The 8992-nt window shown below is 39.2% G+C and overlaps 1 pseudogene; it reads left to right on the plus strand.

The window, feature by feature from the left end:
• Nucleotides 1-6165, plus strand: part of LOC125473283 — an 8680-nt pseudogene extending 2515 nt beyond the window's left edge.
• Nucleotides 6166-8992: the final 2827 nt, after the last annotated feature.

Consider the following 8992-nt stretch of genomic DNA (forward strand, 5'->3'; position numbering starts at 1 on the left):
ACATTACACGATGCAACATATATGGGAGATGAAAAACGTGAAGAAGAAAGGAGGACCATGGCAGCTAAGCCAACATAATGATGACCTCCAATCCCACTAATCTTAATCTATTATCTAACTTTAGCTTTACAGTGAAGAAGGGCCGAAAGCAATGGATAAAAACAATAGATGATGGAGGACCGAAAGCAACAGCTAAACACCAACAGCAGCTGAGCTGTTATCCACCCTACTTTTAATAATGACACATCCAATACTCCCCCTCAAGCTGGATCCAAAAGGTTGATAGATCCAAGCTTGCCAAGAAGAAGCTGAAACTGATGAGAGGCCAATGATTTTATGAATAGGTCCGCAAGTTGATCCGAGCTCCTTACAAAATGTGTTTGGATAACCTGAGATTGAACTTGTGTACGAACATAGTGACAATCGACTTCAATGTGCTTGGTTCTCTCATGAAAAACTGGGTTGGAAGCAATGTGCATTGCAGCCTGATTGTCACAAAAAAGGGACATGGATTGATGATTGAAAACACCTAAGTCACACAGTAAACCTTTGGGCCAGATTAGTTCACACGCAGTAGATGCCATTGCCCGATATTCTGCCTCAGCACTGGATCTTGCAACGACAGTTTGTTTTTTGCTTTTCCATGAGACAAGGTTGCCTCCCACAAACGTGCAAAATCCTGTTGTAGACTTACGATCAATGGAATTGCCAGCCTAATCTGCATCACAATAACCTGTAATCTGAGTGCTTGCATTTTTCTTCATGATTATACCACGTCCCACAGAACCTTTTAGTTACCGAAGTATCCTTTTGACTAGGTTAAAGTGCTCCATCGTGGGAGAGTGCATAAATTGGCTAACAATACTGACAGCATAGGTAATGTCGGGCCTTGTGATGGTCAGGTATATCAACTTACCAACCAACCGCTGATAATAACTTATGTTTGGAAGAGATTGACCCTCTAAGCTGACCTTAAGTTTAATGTCAAGAGGTGTAGGGACCGGTTTAGCATCACTCATGTTTGCTTCCTTAAGGAGATCCAGAACATATTTGCGCTGGTTAAGGAAGAAGCCCTTGTGAGATGTAGCCATTTCGATGCCAAGGAAGTATCTCAGAACACCAAGATCTTTTATTGCAAAGCGTTGCTGAAGGGAGTGCTTGAGTTCTTTGATTTCTTCAGGCTTATCTTCGGTGATGATCAAGTCATCAACATACACAAGAACAACCAATGTACCAGCGGTGCCTGAGCGTACAAATAAAAAGGAGTTCGCATTGCTTCTTCCAAAACCAACACTGATAAGGACTGAACTGAGCTTAGCATACCAGGCTCTCGGTGATTGTTTAAGACCATAAATTGATTTGTGCAGTTTACACACAACATCCTGTTTATGACTTTGAGAGTGACCCGGTGGTAATCTCATGTAGACGTCTTCTTCAAGCTCACCATGTAAGAAGGCATTTTTTACATCCATTTGATACATAGGCCATCCTTTGTTGACAGCCACAGACAAGAGTACGCGCACTGTGTTCATCTTTGCAACGGGGGCAAAGGTTTCCTTGTAATCCACATCAAATGTTTGAGTGAAGCCACGGGCCACTAATCGTGCCTTGTGTCTTTCAATAGACCCATCCGAGTTGAATTTAATCTTGTATATCCACTTGCAGCCTACTATCTTCTTTCCTTTGGGCAGTGGCACAATGCTTCAAGTTTTATGTTGATCGAGTGCATGCAGTTCATCCTGCATTGCTTGCTGCCACACTTGGGATTGGTTAGCTTCTTGAAATGATTGAGGCTCTTCATGCGCAGATATATTACTCAAATAGGCAGTGTAATTGTGTGACAACTTTTGATAAGAACAGTAGTTGGATAAGGGGTGCTTGAGCTTGTACGTAATAAAGTCTTGCAGTCTTGCTGGTGGGTGCCTCTCACGAGTTGGATTTCGTCGAGGTATGGTAGGAAGAGACTCTTCTGAAGGTTCTTCAGGACCAATACTACGTAGAGTTTCATCTTCTACAGGCATGTTGCTGTCGTCATATGAATCCGGTTGATTTGGAGCCACAAGATCCATTGTGTGAGTTTGATCACCCGCATTGTTGAGTATCTCAGTCCTTGGCAGTGGAAACATGTCCAAGATAATCTCCCCCTGACTTATAGTATCCAGAGACTTACTGTAATAAGAGTTAGTTTCATGAAATTGAACATCCTTTGAAACAATTAATCTCTTAAGTTGTGGATTATAACACTTATACCCTTTTTGTGTGGACGAGTAGCCAAGGAAAATGCATTTAGTTGCCCTAGGATCAAGTTTGTCTCGATGTAATGACTGAATATGAACAAAACAGATGCATCCAAAGACTTTAAGGTGAGACAAGTCTACCTTTCTGTTCTTGACTATCTCCATTGGGGATTTGAACCCCAAAACCCTACTAGGTAATCTGTTGATCAGGTAAGCTGCTGTCATGACGCTTTGAGACCAAAAACGTTTTGGTACATTCATTTGTAACATCAATGCCCTAGTTTTTTCAAGGAGATCTCGGTTTTTTCTCTTGGCAACACCATTTTGTTGGGGTGTGCCAACACAGCTAGTTTGATGTATGATGCTATTGTTGCTCAAATATTGAGTCATGACTTAGGACATGTATTCTGTGCCATTATCAGACCTTAGGGTTTTGATTTGAGAAGAAAAATGATTTTTGACAAGGTTGTGAAAGTCCTTAAACACTTCCATCACCTCACTTTTTGATTTTAACAAATATAACCAGGTGGCTCTTGAATAATCATCAACAAAAGTTATGAAATATTTATAACCATCAAAAGATTCATTTGTTGGTCCCTATATATCAGAGTGTACAAGTTCAAAAAGATGAGAAACTCTAGACATCGAAGACCCTAGAGGTAGTCTTGTTGCCTTTGACAAATGACAAGTTTCACAGTGGGTTGATTCTTTGCCTAAGTCAGGAAATAAGGTGGATAAGATAGGTTGAGATGGATGAGCTAGTCGTTGGTGCCACAAGGTGGAAGCTTGAATGGAGGTATGGATGGACTTTGACTTGGCATGGAACCCACAGGAAGAGCTTTTTGATATGTAATAGAGACCATCAAGGTAAAACCCCTCACCAATCGTCCTCTTGGTTATACAATCCTGAAAAATGACAGTTTTTGGTGAAAAAATGGCCAAACAATTTAAGGAATTTGTGATTCTTCCCACTGAGAGAAGTTGAAATGGAAATGATGGAACATATAGGGCCATAGACTCTATTTGATCAGATATCAGGTGGATTTTTCCCTTTCCTACAATCCTAGCACCTTCACCATTAGCAACAGATACAAGTGAAGGATTATGTAGTTTCTCAAATCTATGTAACTTTGACATTTGATTAGTCATATGGTCTGTGGCACCAGAATCTACAACCCAAAAATCATGTAACTCATTTATTTTAAGAGCAGTTTGGAAAGCAGTTACGATACCTTTCAAGTCTGTCTGAGGTACATAATCAGCATCAGCTAAAAAACCTGCAAATTTGCCCATCAATGCAGTAGTACTTCCATCTTCATGATCAACCGATCCATCCTCTTTTCCCTTCTTTTGTTGGAGATACGCTGCGAACTCATTTAAAAAGATGGCAGGATTTGCAATGAACTGTTGATAGGTATCAACATTGTTGATAGATGAAGATGTTGCAGTGTTGGCACGAGGGTGTGCTCGACTTGTCTTTGGTACAGATTTATCCTTTATGAAGTCAGGTTTGAGTTCTGGATGTAGGATCCAACACTTGTCTCTCACATGCCCGATGTTGTCACAATGTGGGCACTTTAAATGAGGGTTTTTTCCTTTATATCTTTTTTCATTTGTCAGGTAAGCCCTAGCTTCTGTCACGTTGGTTTTTATACCATTGTTCATGACTTTTCTCCTTACTTCCTCACGTTGGATAGTTGCACAGATACTAGTGAAGGATGGTAGCTCCGAGTTCATGAGAATGTGACTTCTCAAATCCTCATATTCTGAGCTCAAGCTAGACAATAATTGAAAAATTTTATCTTCTTCAGTTCTTTTAAGGAGCACAAAGAGATCAGTTGTGTGAGGTCTGTACACATCTAACTCATTCCACATGCTTCTCAAAGAACCAAGATGTTGAACAAAGCTTTTACCTTCTTGCTGTATGTTGGAGATATCCTTCTTGAGTTGAAAGATGCGAGCTGCATTGTTTTGATTTCCATACATCTCCTTCACAGTGGTCCAAAGGATGAGAGACGACTCGGAATAGCTGAAGATTTCAGCAATATTCCTTTCCATAGAATTTAACAACCATGACATGACCAGTTGATCTTTACATAGCCACCCTCCATATTCTGGAGAAGAAGCATCTGGTGCAGGTTGACTGCCATTGATGAAACCGAGTTTGGATCTTCCACCGAGAGCAAGACTAACAGCCCTTGCCCATGGCAAATAATTAAACTCATTCAATAATACTGAACTGAGTCGTTGGTTTGGATTGATATCCATTTCAGAAGCGCTTCCAGATGAAGAAGCAATGATACTTCCATCTGCCATTGTTTTTGAAAAATAAACACAGCAGGTTCGATATACAGAACTGGCTCAGGATGATGCCCGCTCTGATACCATGTTGAATGTTTGATGTATGTTTCATGTCTGAAAAACATTACACGATGCAACATATATGGGAGAAGAAAAACGTGAAGAAGAAAGGAGGACCATGGCAGCTAAGCCAACATAATGATGACCTCCAATCCCACTAATCTTAATCTATTATCTAACTTTAGCTTTACAGTGAAGAAGGGCCGAAAGCAATGGATAAAAACAATAGATGATGGAGGACCGAAAGCAACAGCGAAACACCAATAGCAGCTAAGCTGTTATCCACCCTACTTTTAATAATGACACATCCAATAGATGATCTGTCCGTAGCTTTTGCTTTGCAGTGCTATGAACTTGCAGAGAGCCTAGTGGAATTCTGTAATGCCAATGGTCTACACCCGAAAACAATGGAGGAAATGTCCAAGCTGAGAAAGCAACTACTCCAGCTTGTCTTTAATCAAAGTGGTGGTTCTGGTGGCGAGAATGACTTTTCATGGATTTTTGGAAGTTGGGAAGATGTTGAACATGTTTGGAGGGTTTCCAACAGTAAGAACCCTCTTTCACTGTATGAGGAAGAGCTCCTACGCCAAGCTATCTGTGCTGGTTGGGTAGATAGGGTTGCCAAATTTATTAGAGGAAGTTCAGGGTCATCTGAAGGAGATAGAAAAAAGTCCATGCAGTTCGATATCAAGCCGGCATGCTTAAGGAGACAGTGTTTCTCCACTGTTGGTCATCTGTTTCTAATTCAGCCCCTGAGTTTCTGATATACAGTGAGTTGATAAATACAGTACGTCCTTACATGCATGGTGTTACTAGTGTAAAACAGAGTGGCGTGTTGATTATGCTCGGTCTCTGTGCACTTTCTCGGATCCCCCAGCAGATAAACCTTACTATAAGCCTCTAACTGACCGAGTATTACTTTTTGTCATTCCAGCCTTTGGTCATCAAGCTTCCACTACATACTGATCCAATTGAAGACTGTAAAGACCGAGTGTCTGTTTTTGCTTATGGTCTGCTGAATGGCCAGGTGTTGCCATGTTTAAGATCTGTTCTCGAGTCTATGGCAGCCCCCCCCCAGCTATTATTTTAAGGCCAGAGGCAGCAGGTCAAGCACGGGTAGGGTATCTTATGGCTAAGTTGAGTATAAAAAAGATAGACAGCTGTGCTATGTTAAGAAAAGTCTGGAAGGAGAATACTAGCAAATTGAAACTAGAAATCCTAGATTAGTTTCAGGAGAGTTTCCGCCACAAGTATTTTGAAACTCTTTGGTCGCAAATGCACTTTGAAGTTGTTGTAGAGCCCGAAGATTGATTCCCCAAGATATGGAAGAGAGTAAAGTGAAAAAAATAGAAGGGCTGGTTTGGAAGTTTGGCATGCACACTGACATTGTTTCTTACTACATGCCATAATTCTGTGATAATGTGAAAAATGACCAGAAGGAATGATCAATATCAGCAACTGTATTGATTTCCGCTCTTCACATGCTTTCTCGAGCTGCTTGAAGAATGCGGTTGATATAGTGCTGATGTGCAGTTAGTTTACTAGTATTGTTCTTTTGTGGACAATTTAATACGTTTATTTGGAACCTAGACATTTCAACGTGCGTTGAGGCGTCTGATGAGTTTGACAAGTTATGCTTTGTTTACTTCATATCTTTGGTTATGCTTCACATCTTCATATCGTTGAGGCATTTGGTGAATATCTTAGTAAAATGTGTGATAGTTTTTTAGTATCTAAGGGCATTCAACACATAACTTCTTGTCCCTATGAACCTTAACAAAATGGTTTTGTTAAAAGAAGGCACGACGCATTGTTGAAACAGGCATCACTTTACTCGCTGCAGCAGGCTTGACTTAATTCTTTTGGTTCCATGCTTGTGCTCATGCAGTTTTTCTTATCAATAGGATGTCTACCAAGTCATTACACATGGATTCTCCATTTTGTGCTTTGTATCATACTCAACCTGAGTTGGGTTATTTAAAGGTTTTTGGAACAGCAGTATATCAATATATCAGGCCCTACATTAGCAACAAGTTACTAATTAGGTCTGTATTTAATGTTTTTCTAGGTTATTCAGTTGGTTATAAGGCGATTATTTGTTACAACTTTCAGAATCAAAAGTTAATGGTTTCTAGACATACAGTACATGATAAGAAACTTTTTCTAGAAAAGTCATTCGAAGTATTCTCAGTCATAGCACTGTATACTCAGTTCCAATGATGCGTTGTCACCTTCAGTACTGGTTACTCTTCCAGGTGCTATTTCTCAGAATACTTTTGTTGCTCCTCAGTTTATCTCTCAAGGAGATTCATCAACTTCAGCAAGTTCATCCACTACTGTCTCTAGTTCTGCAACTTTTTAGGAATCTGAAACACTCGCTACTCCAACTCACGACAGTGCTACTCTTCAGGATTCCTCCTTTATGTTACTGTCCATCATCCTGCATAGCTTAAGGTTTTTTTTCCTATCTCATCATTCATCTTCTTGTGTTCCTTCTGATACATCTCTTACATCCAATGTTAGACTTGCAATTTAAACCAGATTGCAAACTGGTAAAGTTTTCAGGCATGATTCTTCTGCCTATCTTGCTACTTTACCAAAATTACAGTCTTTACGTATTGATTCAGACTTCAATTGTTTGTCTGGTTATTCTGGTAGCTCAAATATTTGATATAGATGAACCTAAGAGTTTTAGAGCTGCATCCTCTAACAGTTATTGGCAGCAAGCAATGCAGGAGAAATTTGATGCCTTAAAGTCTCAGGGAACTTGGATTTTAGTTCCACCTCCTCAGCATAGGTCTGTAGTAGGGTGAAAATGGGTGTATAAAGTTAAAAAGAACTCTGATGGGAGTATTGCCAGGTACAAGTCTAGATTGGTTGCTCAGGGTTTTACACATTAGCATGACATTGATTACTTACAGACTTTTAGTCCAATTGTGAGGCATTCTACTATGAGACTTATTCTGGCTTTGGCTACAACTCATAAGTGGAAACTTAGGCAATTGGATATTAAAATTGCGTTTCTACAAGTTTGCTGACTATGTTTGCAGACTCATTCAATCTCCTTATGGTCCCAAACAAGCTCCTAGAGCTTCTCACTCAAAATTTATAGGAGCCTTACCTATTTTGGGATTTGTTTCCTTCCAGTCAGATGCTAGTTTTGTCATATATGATGGTTCCCATGTGGTCATTTTATTGCTCTATGTGGATGACATCGTTTTAACTGGTTCTAATATTCAAGTTCAACAAGTGATTAATAATCATGTAGAATTGTTTGAATTGAAAGATATGGGTCCTCTGACTTGTTTTTGGGCCGGCAAATTGAGTGCAAAGAGAATGGTGATTTGTTTATTCTCCAATCGAAGTACATTCAAGATTTGGTTAAAAAGGATGGCATAGAGACTTGTAAACCTACTCCTATACCTTTAAGGCCTCATACTTAGTTACTTATACCAGAAAGCACTACTCTTCCACATCCAACTATTTACAGAAGCTTAGTAGGTGTTTTACAGTACCTCACCTTTACTAGGCCTGACATCTCATATTCTGCTATGGAATGAGTGTAAAAATAATTTTACATTTTGAATTGGGTTTGAGAGGGTAGTACTTTAGATAATAAATTTGGATTTAAAGAGATATTAATTGTTTAATAAAAAAATAATATGAGTGAAGATAGTAAGTTGGGTGTAGAAAGATGTTAGATATGTACACTAATTCGAATCGCGCTCTAATAATTTTGAAGAAAAATATTTGGATGAATCATCCCTAAACTGGACTGTTACACAGTCTCACTAGTCTTTCTTTGCAGACTGTTCCCCCAACTGATTTTAAAAATAATAAAAAATTTTGACTTGAATATTAAACGGGCCTAAAGTTTCAATATTTGTAGCTTATCCATTTTCTTGCTCTTAAACCCTTATTGGTTTTTTGAAATTATTGGGTTTTCTCCTACTGTTGTTTATTTTTCTTTGGTGGAATTGTTTATTTCTGGGTAGGATTACTTGAAATTGCTTGGATTTTTTTTTTCGTTTTTAGGTACTAGTTTCTTAAAATTTTTGGACGTTTTCTATTTTTTTTGTAATGATTTTTTTTGAAATAAGTGAAGCTCTTGAATGCTGGTTTTGATTGTTGTTGTGGAGTCCATGGAATCAACAAGTGAATGAAGGAGTTGAGTCGGTTCCATCAGCTGCTCCCTTCCTTTCTCTAAGCTCTAAGTTTAGCGGAGAGTCGTGTTTTGTACTTGTGTTCGCCAATTACAGTGTGGTCGAAGAACTTCGGTTTGGACTTTTTTTTCATTTCATTTCATGATAGTCGTGTTAAAATATGAGTAGGGTCGTGAGTGCTAGAAACCGGCTATAGTGTTTCAGATTAGTATGGAAAGGTTTTTGTTGCAA

Source organism: the organism of the source record quoted next, unplaced genomic scaffold (genome assembly GCF_019419815.1).
Source record: "Pyrus x bretschneideri cultivar Hongxiangsu unplaced genomic scaffold, Pyrus_bretschneideri_v1 Contig81, whole genome shotgun sequence".
Taxonomy (NCBI): domain Eukaryota; kingdom Viridiplantae; phylum Streptophyta; class Magnoliopsida; order Rosales; family Rosaceae; genus Pyrus; species Pyrus x bretschneideri.